The following is a 14,138-nucleotide window of genomic DNA, read 5'->3' on the forward strand; positions in this document are numbered from 1 at the left end:
GGTCATAATGTTTTGGCTGATCATGGGGTGGTCATAATGTTTTGGCTGATCATGGGGTTGTCAGCTTTTGTCACTTCCCACTCTAGTTTTGAACATTTCGCCATTCATTCCTATGGGACCAATTTCGCCGCAAAAACGTCATTTCGTGGACCATTCGGCAAAACATTCCACAAAGTAATAACACACCAATCGGGAACAATCCGCTCGTTTCGGTATATTATTTGTCTCTGTAGTGTGAAAACTGTGGGAGGAGTCTACAAGCATTATCAAGTCTAGCAGATGAAGTCACATGCATTTGGGGTGTCTCAGCATCTTGTGTTTACAACCACTGTTTCCTAGCAACGCTCATGCCCTGTTTATGCTTCCCAAATACTGCTTCATCAAAACTGCCCCATCAGAATTACCCCATCAAAACTGCCCCATCATATTCCTCTATTATAAATCAGTACATGGTGTGTCTGTCCCCTCCCCCGGGCTCTGTAATCAGCTGAGATGCTCCAGCCACCTCCCCCCCTGTGTATAACAGAAGCTTTGGTAACCATGGCAACAAAACAAACACTAACAGTACACTCTGATTAATGGCTAAAATTTCCTGAAATGACCTCTAAACAAATGGCCGTATTTTAAAAACTATACATCCTACAGCGAAGATCTTTATATTGTGAGAATCACAAGACCCAGACCTAGATTTTAATGTATAGTATGTCTCTGAAATATTAAAAATGAAGGCACAGTCGCAGTTTAGAAATTGCCCTTCAAATTTGGAGGGGGCTAGAGTGTAGTTTCAATGAATGTCAATGGACGGCGTGAGTTGCAAACAAATGGTCATATTGTGAAAACTATCAGGACTATGGCTTAGCCGTGGACATGTTTAGTGGCAGCAGGGATAGCTGAACGTTTTGATATAAGATTTGTGTAGGTGGGCTTGAAAATGAGGGAGTGGCGGCAGTTTAGAAATCATGTTCTGATTTTCCAGCTTTTGTCATCTCCCACTCTAGTTTCCCCATTCATTCCTATGGGACCAATTTCGCCGCACAAACGACGATATTTTGTGAACCATTTGGCGAAACGTTCCACAAAGTAATAGCACACCATTCGGGAACAATCCGCACGTTTCGGTATATTACTTGTCTATGTAGTGTAAAAACTGTGGGAGGAGTTAGGGTGGTAAATTTGGCTATAATAATAAGAATAAATATATATGTGAGATAACAGTAAGTGGTCTTGCTATGCAAGAACACTTAATAACTAGAAAAGGTACAATTTCTGGGGAAATTGTGAAAGTGTTCTTGCCTCTACAACTGGAGTGGGCGGAGTAACTGGGTGGGGTGGAGTGGCTTGAGTAACTGTGAAAAGTGTTAAAAAGCTTAATATTTTAAAAAGTATAAATAGTAGTAAAAAAGTTCCATCATTCGCTGAAAGAGCTGAACATTTTTTTCAAAAGTGATTTTTTTTTTCAAAAATGAATTTTTTTTAATCAAAAATGATTTTTTTTTCTTCAAAAATGATTTTTTTTTCTTCAAAAATAATTTTTTTTTTCAAAAATGAATTTTTTTATTTGAAAAATAATTTTTTTTTCGAAATTATTTTTTTTAAAGTAATTTTTTTTTCAAAAATAATTTTTTTTTTTCAAAAATATTTTTTTTTTTCAAATATATTTTTTTTTCAAAAATAATTTTTTTACTTTTTTCAAAAATTACTTTTTTTTTTCAAAAATATTTTTTTTTTTACATGGGGCGGTCATAATGTTTTGGCTGATCATGGGGTGGTCATAATGTTTTGGCTGATCATGGGGTTGTCAGCTTTTGTCACTTCCCACTCTAGTTTTGAACATTTCGCCATTCATTCCTATGGGACCAATTTCGCCGCAAAAACGTCATTTCGTGGACCATTCGGCAAAACATTCCACAAAGTAATAACACGCCAATTGGGAACAATCCGCTCGTTTCGGTATATTATTTGTCTCTGTAGTGTGAAAACTGTGGGAGGAGTCTACAAGCATTATCAAGTCTAGCAGATGAAGTCACATGCATTTGGAGTGTCTCAGCATCTTGTGTTTACAACCACTGTTTCCTAGCAACGCTCATGCCCTGTTTATGCTTCCCAAATACTGCTTCATCAAAACTGCCCCATCATATTCCTCTATTATAAATCAGTACATGGTGTGTCTGTCCCCTCCCCCGGGCTCTGTAATCAGCTGAGATGCTCCAGCCACCTTCCCCCCTGTGTATAACAGAAGCTTTGGTAACCATGGCAACAAAACAAACACTAACAGTACACTCTGATTAATGGCTAAAATTTCCTGAAATGACCTCTAAACAAATGGCCGTATTTTAAAAACTATACATCCTACAGTGAAGATCTTTATATTGTGAGAATCACAAGACCCAGACCTAGATTTTGATGTATAGGATGTCTCTGAAATATTAAAAATGAAGGCACAGTCGCAGTTTAGAAATTGCCCTTCAAATTTGGAGGGGGCTAGAGTGTAGTTTCAATGAATGTCAATGGACGGCGTGAGTTGCAAACAAATGGTCATATTGTGAAAACTATCAGGACTATGGCTTAGCCGTGGACATGTTTAGTGGCAGCAGGGATAGCTGAACGTTTTGATATAAGATTTGTGTAGGTGGGCTTGAAAATGAGGGAGTGGCGGCAGTTTAGAAATCATGTTCTGATTTTTCAGCTTTTGTCATCTCCCACTCTAGTTTCCCCATTCATTCCTATGGGACCAATTTCGCCGCAAAAACGACGATATTTCGTGAACCATTCGTCGAAACGTTCCACAAAGTAATAGCACACCATTCGGGAACAATCCGCACGTTTCGGTATATTACTTGTCTATGTAGTGTAAAAACTGTGGGAGGAGTTAGGGTGGTAAATTTGGCTATAATAATAAGAATAATATATATGTGAGATAACAGTAAGTGGTCTTGCTATGCAAGAACACTTAAATAGTCATTGAATTTCAGAGATGGGGGGCATATTGTGTAAATTTTACCCACAAGTATAATCTTGATACCCCATCTGAAGCTTGCACATAATAAAGAGCAGAGTTCCTCAGGAAAGCAACTTATCCAATGTGCCTACAAACTGTAACTAAAATATGTTGCATTAGGAGGGACATGCTGAGCCTGGTCCCACTCCACCAGTCCAGCGTACCTCTGTTACCTCACTCCCAGTAACAGAATGGGGTCCCGCCGAGCACATAGTCTGGACCTGGTGTGTGCTGTCACTTAACCTTTTCGTTCCCGTACCTCATGACAGGCCATAGATCTCCGTAACGCTAGTCTGCTTCCGGTTACCTTAGGAGATGGACTGCTAGGGATGGAGCCAGAACACCAACATCCCACGCTACCGAAGGGCCTGCCACATTACCAGATACCACGATTAACAACTGGTTGCTTGGTGTCTTGAACTTGTACTTGGTTACCCATTGCAACTATACTCCTCTTCTGTGTTTTGCCGAGTTACCCTGTTTGTAGTTGTGTTACTTCATTACCCCATAGTGCAATTACAGACCCAGGTTCTTTGGAATACGTCAAAACCACCATACACCCCTTGAATAATGTCAGAATAACTTTACTACTGAAATGGAGCATCATAATACAGCAAGAACAGTGTCCTTTCCCTAATCCACTAATATGATGTAATGGCCCATGCATACCACCATGAGGTGAGAGTCCATATAGGTGTTATCCATGACTTGGATGTTGTCCTTGGCTCTCGGTTGTAGTGATATAATGTAGTGATATAGTATAGTGGGTAGATAATTAATTAGTAGTTATAATGATGATGTAAGTAATCTTTCCGCAGCAACCCAATTCTTCCAGAGAGATGCACTTTATTGACTTCTAACCCATGACAAAGTCTTGCAACAGATGACAAAATCCAACAGAGTAAACAAATACTAGCCTTCAGAGTCCCATGTTTCCTAGACCTGTGCCTTCATAATCACACACAGACAGAATGAATAGACTGAACGCCATGTTATATTCACTAAACACTGAATGGCTGAGCACTTTGATTGGCCATTTCCATTTAGGCCTTGATATGCTTCTGTCTTTGAGTGACAGACATCAAGTTCCCTTTGATATGTGTAATTAGATTAACAGATACCATTTTAACACCCTTTTCATGTGCAGAATGGAATTGTCCTGAAATGCCTATATCCCTAATCTGTATTCTTGCATACTGACATCAACAAGTCCCCTTTTATATGTTAAAATTGAGTTGGCTTCAGTTGACAACTCATCTATTGTCAACTGAAATCTGGCCTGGTCATTCTTTTACTGTATGTGTACATATATATAATAATAATATAAAATATCACAAAAATCTACCAACATATTAAAACATCGGTGTCTTCGCATCTTCTCCCTGACGGGCCTCTACAGCAGTCCCTACCACAGAAATTACTACTCCCACTACTGCTCTCGGTTTGGCAGCTGTGTGCAGTAGTTGGAGATTACATACTGTGTCTTGTTCCCATGCAGACTGCTCACTGTGCAGTGCACTTCCCACTTTTCATTTACAGCACAGGGAGAGGCAGAGCCCAGAAAAAGTGGAAACTATAGAGGCAGGTTTTACCCCTTCCTAGCCTGGGCAGCCAACTCCAGCCTGCCTTCACTTAGCTAAATATACATCAGGGACCTCACTACTACATAATGATTTAGGATTGCTGCTTCTTGGGTCATCCCCCTGTTCACTAGACAGAGGACGTGATGCTATTTTACTGTCCAATTAGAAGACAAAAAAAAAAAAAGCAGGGAGGGGTCAGAAGGCATGAGGGGGGGTGCCTGGCATAAGTCTTCCACCCAATACCTCTGATAGCAAAGGTAGATGTTTAGGATTAGAGCACTGAAAACACTAGTGATCAGCCAAGGACATCAGTGCATGGTACCCAGGAGAAAACCTGCTTCCAGAATGTGTGGTACTGGACAGCCCTGCAACATGTGACATAGAACCATTCTGTTACTGACATCGACAACATTTTGGAGACTGATAGCCCATGTTGGAGACGGGTCGACGATCACAGCTGCTCAAAGTCTGTCAGGGGAGGTAAAGATCTCCCATTCCTCCAGATTCAAAGAGATGACCTAAAAATATGACTTGCTGAACCAGGAAGAGGAATTGCTTTGAAGAGGAAGTAAACCCATCAATTTAACAGTTTCAAAACACAGTTACATTCCTGGCATGCCGGGAATGCTAACTGCACATTGGCTTTGCTCTCAACCAAACTGTTAAACCATCCAATGGCTGGTGTCATAACGGTTTACATGTGCAGCACCATGGCAGTTGAAGATTAAACAAAGGCAAAGATGGCAGCTTCCTTGGCTGAAAATGATAGAAGGGTTTACTTCCACTTTAATTAGTATTATTATAAAGAATGCAACAAGAAATGTAAGGGTGCAATAAGGATGGCTAAGATAGAACATGAAAGACACATAGCGGAGGAGAGCAAAAAAAATCCCAAGAAATTCTTTAAGTATGTAAACAGTAAAAAAGGAGGACAGACCATATTGGCCCCATAAAGAATGAGGAAGGACATCTGGTTACAAAGGATGGGGAGATGGCGAAGGTATTGAATTTATTCTTCTCCTCAATCTTCACGAGGGAATTGGGGGGCTTCAGTAACCAAAACTGCATTATTTATCCTCATGACACATCACAGGAAGCACCTCCATGGTTAACAGAGGACAGAATTAAAATTAGACTTGGGAAACTTAACAATAATAAATCACCAGGACCCGATGGCTTGCACCCAATGGTACTTGGGGAACTCAGTCGAGTAATTGCCAGACCATTGTTCCTAATTTTTACTGACCGTCTGGTCTGGTACCAGCAAATTGGAGAAAAGCCAATTTAGCACCAATATTTTGTTTTTAACTTTATTTCTTTATTAAAAATGTTTCCTTTGTTTACAAGATACATCAAAATCAGACATAGACATCTCCTCAAAAACCCGACCCCCCCCCCCATTCTTCCCGCACCCCCATATTTGACAAAACATTCATAATTTTAGGGCATAGGGGGGGATTGAAATCGTGGGGGTAATCCCGTCTGTTATTCCGACTAGATCTAGATTACTACCCCGGTCACATATTCCTCTCAGCCCCATCCATTTCTCACACTCATCCAACTTTGTCATTCCTCTTCTTAGTTTACTTTCTTTTGGGTCACTTTTCGCCATTTACATACATTACTACTCTGTTAATATTCACATATCAATCCCTCTTGCTTCCCACCGGGGTCTCCACATCTTGTCATATTTCTTTAAACACCCTTGTTTTATATATACAGTTTTCTCTTTAAGGATTGCCATGTTCATATTATTTACCCATTCTCTATTGGACGGAGGTGATACCGACCGCCATCTAAGGGCGATCAGTTTCCTTGCTTGGAATAAGCATCTCAGAACCGCCACCTGGGTGTTTCCTGGGTTTCCCACTCCTTCTACTAATCCCAGGAGACAATGCTTTGCCTCCCACCCAGTGGAGGTTCCAAACACCCGGTCAATGATGCTTATCACCTCCATACAGTACAGGAACAACTTCGGACATCTCCAGAACATATGAATCATGTCCCCCTCTGTGTCTCCACACCTGGGGCAACTTGCGTCCGGCCGTCAACCAAACCGATAAAGTTTTTGGGGAGTATAATAGGTTCTGTATATTAAAAAGAGGTGTGACATCCTCTGGGAAGGGGAAAGCGATACCAGCGGAGCAAGTTCAAGAATTCTATTCCATTAAGTTTCAGAAATATTTCCCACATCTTTTTCCCATTTCCTCTTATACTTAGAGGTCTCTATCCCTCCCATTCTCCCCTTATTTATATGTGGGTATAATTTCGAGATTAACCCATTTCCCTGTTTCTGCGTTGATTATCTTTTGAAGTACTGGAATTGTGCTCCATTCTAAGGTTCTCCCAATAAACTGTTCCTCCAATGCGTGCCTGACCTGTAAGTACCTGTAGAAGGATTTGTTTGACTAAGCGAATTGGTCTCTCAGTTCCTGGAAGGTTTACAAGGTACTGTCTTGATATATCTGGATGATAGATTTTATACCACATCTCTCCCATTCCTCAATACCTATGCGAGAAAATAAAACGCTACACACCCAATCGCAGTCTTCGATCTTCTAACCATAACCTCCTCCTTATTCCAAAAACCCGCTACAAAACAAAGGGAGAACGAAGATTTGCAGTCCAAGGACCAAGGCTATGGAACGCTCTACCTACTCACATTCGCATGGAAGAAAACCATCAGGCCTTCAGAAAGAAACTCAAGACCTACCTCTTCTAAGAAGCTTAACAACACAGGACGGATCCAGCGCCTTGAGGCGATTCAGTTCGCAACTGCAGCGCTATACAAATCAATCATTCATTCATTCCCATTCCCTTACTACCCCCATCTTCTGTAGTTCTCCCAGTTTACTGTTCTCCCATAGGGGGTTGTACTCCGTGAGTCCTCTATACTTCAATATTGCTTTCACTGTGTCCCATACTCTCATCATTAGGCTCAATGGGGGAAGTCCCGGTGGGAAGGATCCTGCCTCAAGGGCTTCCACTATTAAATCGTGCAGAGTATTTTGAAGGAGCATCTTTCTTCCTGCCTCTCCCCCTTCTATATTACACCCCCCCATATACTGGAGTTGTGTCGCGGGAAACTAAAGGGGTGCGGGAGCGCTACTCCTCCCTCCTGTTTTTGTAACTGGAAAGTACTTAGTCGTATTCTTACCGGCCCACCCTTCCAGATCAGTTCCCTAAATACAGTGTCTATTCTTTGAAACCACATTTTATATAACCAGATTGGGGAATTATGTAATACATAAAGAAGTTGTGGCATCCAGATCATTTTAATTAAATTACAACGACCTGCCACAGATATTGGCAGACGTTTCCACACTTTTATCTTCCTCCTAAATTTAGCCAGTAACGGGACTAAATTATGTGCTGTGTACTGTTGAGGGTCTCTAGAGACATTTACCCCCGAATATTTGAATTTATTCACCACTTGGATCTGGGCCGCCTCCTCAGGGAGGGGGCCGCCCAGAGGGTCTACTGGCAGAAGGCTGGATTTTTCCCAATTTATCTTGAGTGCGGAAATTTGGCCAAATTTGGTAATGTCCATAACTTTCCGAAGGGAATCCTGCGTATCCCCAAAAAATAACAAGGGGTTATCTGCATATAGTGCGACTTTTTCTTGCAAGTCGCCTCTTCTAAAACTCTTCACCTGGGCAGAGGACCAAAGAGCGATGGCCAAAGGTTCAATTGCAATGGCAAAGAGGAGGAGTGACAAGGGACAACCCTGTCTCGTCCCCCTCCCCAGTCCATATCTATCAGACAGTGCATTGTTCATCTTTACTCTAATTTCTGGTGTCCTATAAAGCATTTTTACCCAGTTAATAAAACCCTGTCCAAGTTGGGCTACCTCCATAACTCTCCAAAGATACTGCCACTCAAGGCTGTCAAAGGCCTTGGCTGCATCCAGGGACAAAATGGCCCTCTCTCCATCCCCATCCATTGGGACCTGGAGGTTCAAATATACCCACCTTATATTTGTACTAGTGATTCTTCCAGGTATAAAACCTGATTGGTCGGGGTAGATGAGTTTCCATATAACCCTGTTCAACCTGGCCTCCAAGACCTTTGCCAGTATTTTCATGTCAGAATTCAATAGCGCAATAGGTTTGTATGAGGCAGGATCAAGTGGGTCTTTCCCCTCTTTATGTATAGTGATGATGGTAGATTCCATCATTGATAGAGGGAGCGCTCCCTTTATCACTGACCAGTTCAATACCTTCAGCAACTTGGGGAGCAATATCTTCCCGTAATGCCGGTATATTTCGTTCGGGAGCCCATCTGGACCCGGGGATTACTGACCCGCCATCTCATTGATGACTCATTTTATCTCTTCTAGTATTATAGGCCTGTCCAACTCTATTCTATCTGCCTCACTAAGATAGGGGAGATTCAGATCCCTGAGAAAGCTATCCATTCCATCACCCGTCTCCTCCTGTCGCGATCTATACAAATTCTCGTAGTATTCTTTGAACTTGCCCGCTATCTCTAGGGTATACGAGGACACCCTCCCGTCTCCTATGGCAATCGTAGGTACCATAGATGAGGGAGAGTTCGCCGTGGCTAATTGTACCAGCATACGTCCCACGCCTTTCCCTTCTCCAAAGGCAGATTGTTTATGAAAGAGGTATTTATTCTCTGTTTTTCTAAGGGTCACTAATCAATAATGTTGTTGTTCCTGTTATAGTTACCTCCACTGTGCAGCTAGTTTTTCACAGAGTGGCCCCCGAACCTGGTCTTCTGGGGTCCCTCGGCGGCTATCTCAGCTCCTCCCCGCAAGAACTAACCACCTTCATGCGAGCTCTCTCGCATGGTGTTTAGTTCTTGCGGGCACGCTCCCGTGATACAGCCGGTGGCTATAGTCACTCACTGTATCACTCGGCCCCCCCCGGCGCACCGCGTCATTGGATGTGATTGACAGCAGTGCGAGCCAATGGCTGCACTGCTTTCAATCCATCTACTCTAGCCAATTAACGGTCAGGCTGAGCGGCGAAGAGGACATCGGGGACAAGCGCAGCAGGTTTAGGGGCTCAGGTAAGTAAAACGGGGGGCTGGGGGGGCCGGTATTGTCGGATGTTTTTTCACCTTAATGCATAGGATGCATTAAGGTGAAAAAATGCGAACCTTTACAACCCCTTTAATGTACTGTTCTTCCACAGTTGTTACCCTCTCCCCGATTAATCTCTCCCAGTCCTTGGTCTGCTTTTTAATTTTTGAAATTCGTTGGATCATTATGCCTCTTAGAAAGGCCTTAAGGATATCCCATATTATTCCTTCCGAGGCGGTACCTCTGTTCAAGTCGAGAAACTCTCCCAGGGGCACCAATACCTCATTGGCGTCCCCCATCAGTTCGATCCAACAAGGGCCTATCCTCCACTCTCCAGGATGACTCCACTCACCTAGCTCTAATGAAACGGTCACCGGAGAATGATCCAACAGGCCCCTAGGCCTGATTTTCACATTTTTAATCATAGGCATCTTCTCCTTGTTTCCCATAACCAAGTCAATCCTGGAGAGTGTAGAATGTGTCCTAGAGAAACATGAATACTGCCAGACCTCCGGGTTCCGTATTCTCCAGATGTCCCTCAGTCCAGTTTCCTCCAGGAAATCAGGTAGACAGCTATCCGTAGCACTGCCCATTTGTGTCCCTGGGGGAAACCTGTCTAATTTCCGGTCCATTACCATTTTGAAATCCCCCATCACCTTTAATGGGACCCCCTGTTTATCCAATACAAACTCGGTAAGCTCGCAGAGGATCAAGACATCAAAGGGTGGAGGGAGGTACACATTTGCCAATACACAAACTCTATTCTCGATCTTACATAATAAAAAAATATATCTCCCCCGTTCATCCACCTTGGACTGTATACAGGTAAAAACCACCCCAAATCTAACAAAAATGCTCACTCCCCTGGAGTAGGAGGTATGAACTGAGTGGAATTGTGTACAGTAATCCCTCCACCTCAAATGGGGAATAGAGATTTTAGTAAGATGTGTCTCCTGTAAACAAAGAATAGCTGCCTCATATGTTCTTGCCATCAGGAGAACTGCTGCTTTTTTCTCTGGATCTCCCATTCCCCAGACATTCCATGAACATAAAATTAATTTTTAAATATGAGTGCGTGTAAATATTAAAGTGTACTTTTTAGTGACTCCTGTGACCAGTGCATTTTCTGATTAGAATAGTTTACCTGTGTCATTTTTGTGACCCCATAGTGCTTCATCTCATGCCAATAATTAAGATCAAACAATATCTTGTGCCAATCATAACATTCATTCCCTTCCATACCCCCATACATCCCTTTCGCTTTGTGCCACACAAACCACTCACTCCATCCCATACACCCATACATCCCATTCACCTGCCCACTTGGCCTATTTTGGGGCCTCCTAATGTGACCTTTACATTTGACTATCCTTTTAAGTGTTGTTATGAATTTTGATCCTATACTCTTACACTCGTCCCTCCCTATTCCCCCCCCCGGGACCCATACAGCCAACATTTAGCTAAAAGGGCCAACAAGACAAGAAAAACACAAAAAAACAAAGAGAAACAAAAGAGAAAACAAATAGAGAAAACTCTTTGCCATACCCCTTGGCAACCAAGTGGTAATATGCTCGTAGTTCCCTCCCACCTAGCCGCCACCAACATCCTCTCCTCTCTCCCAAATGTATTCAATAGTGTAATAATTTGCATCTTAAGCTAAATCATATTGCAAAATAAAAGTCCCAAGGCAATTCTATCAAATTAGACTACAGTCTCCTATTATAAGTTGCTAACCAATCCTCCACTCCCTCTGAGGTATCAGAATACACGGTCTCTCCCAAGGCTTTTATACGCAGTCTTGCTGGGTACAACAGTGCGTAGTTCAGTTTTAACTGTTTCAATTTGCGTTTGACTTCTCCAAACTTAGCCCTTCGTTTTTGTAGATCAGATGAAAAATCTGGGTATATGGAAACCCTATTGCCATTGTAAAGAATATTGCCCATTTCTCTGGCTGTATTTAGTATGTTCATTTTGTCCTTATAATAAAGCAGTTTTACCAAAAGAGATCTTGGGGGGGCTCCTGGTTGGGGAGGTCTAGAGGGGACCCTGTGAGCTCTTTCCAGTGCGAAAAAAAGATGAGAAGGACTGTTCTCCAAATAAATCTTTAAACCATTTTTCCAAAAATATAGTGGGGTCTGATCCCTCGATACGTTCTGGGAGTCCCACTATCCTCACGTTCTTCCTGCGCATCCTGTTCTCCGTTTCATCGTTTATCTGCTAATTGACCATTTATTCCCTTATAGTCTTCATCTCCTGTTTAAGGGGATTCAAGTCATCCTCTAATAGGCTAACCCGCCCTTCAAGGGCAGTAGTCCTTTCACGCACTTTTTGCATATCATGCCTAACGAGGGATAGTTCTTCCAGGATAGTTTGCAACTGGACAGAGATTTCATTTATGGAAGTTTTACAGGAGTTGATTGCATGCAGTACTTCCCCCAATGATGGTTCTGTTTTCCCCATAGCATGCGTTTTAGTTGGTGATAATGACCACTTTTTGGTGTCCTCCATCCTCTCCTCCAAAGAGTTTCCTGCGGAGACGTTTGCTACCTTCGCAGGAGTTACCTGACCCTGTCCCTGACTCTTTCTTATAGCAGGGACAGAGGCCCCAATCTGTGGTTTGGACAACATGCTAGTGTCTTGATTGTGGTTTTTAAGGGGGGACTGGTCAGAGACCTGACCTTGTGCAAATTTCCCCAATTTGATTGCAGCTGCCTGTCTCACTTTCGTGGTGCGCTGCGATGGCATAATAACATGTGATCAAGTAGATTGATTCCCGGAGCCCTCACGTGTGGGGAGGGGTCGGATGCGGAAGTCGGGCTGACCTCGTCCTCATCGCTCTGGGATGCCGGGTCTCTCCTTCCTCCTCGTGGGCAGCGGCGGGGCAAGGACGCTGACAACGGCTCCCGTATCTCTGGTGCGGGCGGCCGCCTCTTAGCCCCCTAACCCCTTACCCCCGGGATACGCCGCGGGACTTAGGTCCCTCTATGATCGCGGCTGTAGCTCCCCCTCCCCCTTCCGTTGCGCCCCCCCACTCCCCCCGCCGCGTCTATGTTAGATCTCCTCGCCTCGGAGCTCTGGCTGAGCAGTATCCGAGGAGGTAGGAGTGGAAACAGCAAGCAGGGGAGCCCTGAGACAGCACCGGATAGCACTGACTCAAGCCTATGGAGTGAGGAAACACAGACGGAGCCGCTGACAGACATCAAGGGACACTGAAGCAGCTGAAGAAAGTGGAGACAGGCAACCCTCAGATAAGTGACAAGCTACTTTGAATAGACGGAAGGAGAGGGTAAGTGCCTTACACATATCAACATGGCGGGAGTATCAATATGAAATCCGTAATGTCATTGGAGAGATAAAGGTAAAACTCTGGCAGCACAGGCATGGACAAGGATGTGTATAATATTTTTCAGATATCTCCCAAATAGTGCACTAAACCGTTGAAAGTGTCTTGAATCTGCTCTCTCAAGGTTGCTTGGAGGGTTTTATATAAAAGTTTTATCCACTTAAAGGAGAAGACATGTGGGACTGTTTTCAGAATCAGATTTCCTTTTTCTTATCTCTATGTTTCTAGAGTAGCTGAAGTCTCTATGGATATACAATGAGTGAATTATCATAGGTGGCTCCGCTTGAATTGCTTGTGAAGGGACTGTTTGGCTTTGAGTTTGCTAAATCAAACGGCTATATCAATATATGGAACAATTTAATCCTTATTTGGAGAACTTTTGAAAACGGCTTTATGTTTATATAATCTATATGTAAAAATCTAAAAACCCGCCGCCCTTGGACTCTGGGATAAGCTCTATGATAAGGGCTGTATAACAGTATCTCGAGGATAACAGTACCGCCAGTAAGAACAACTTCACCCTTTACTTGCTGAATTGGGGATTTCCATCTAGTGACTGGAGAAATATCTTTAAAACATATAAAGGATGAGACTAGCCCAAATAGGCAAGTGAAGACGCCACTGGTGGTACAGGCCCTGACTCCCCCTAAGATAAGTGGAGCAAGTTTTGCTTTGTGTTCCCCATCAAGCGGGGGGGGGGGGCGACATAGTGGCGGCTCAACCTCAGCTTCTGATAGAGTAAAATAAAGTTAAGGAGGTGAAAGATAACAAGAATGAGAGGAAAAACAAGTAGGGGGGGAACAACAGCAACAACTAATCCAACTGGGGTGTCCGCCAGATTAAGCGCAAGCCCAGGAACGATAAGGAAGTACATGGTACAGGATAATATAAATATAAGTCCAGGGAAGGGTCCGGGAGTTAAAAGTAAAATCTCTGACGGTCCACCCAAAGTTAATACAAGGAGGCAGGCAGCAGAAGCAGAATCCCTAGGTTTAAACTCAGCGACTTTGGCAACTTTAGAAGAAGCCCCAATGGAGAGCCAAAGGGAAGGAGTCATGCCAACGAAGAAGGATATAGCGGAGATGTTCGCCAGGTTGGAAACTTTTATCAGAGCGGAAACAGAAGCTATAAGAGGGGATATGGGTCACATTTTGAGAAGAGTGGAAG

General features: G+C 43.2%; 1 protein-coding gene across 1 annotated transcript in view; it reads left to right on the forward strand.

Moving 5' to 3' along the window:
- Nucleotides 1–14,138, forward strand: part of LOC141105857 (alpha-2-macroglobulin-like protein 1) — a 295,295-nt gene that overhangs the window by 239,059 nt on the left and 42,098 nt on the right. The window lies entirely within an intron of this gene.

This window comes from Aquarana catesbeiana, linkage group LG08 (assembly GCF_042186555.1).
Source record: "Aquarana catesbeiana isolate 2022-GZ linkage group LG08, ASM4218655v1, whole genome shotgun sequence".
NCBI lineage: Eukaryota > Metazoa > Chordata > Amphibia > Anura > Ranidae > Aquarana > Aquarana catesbeiana.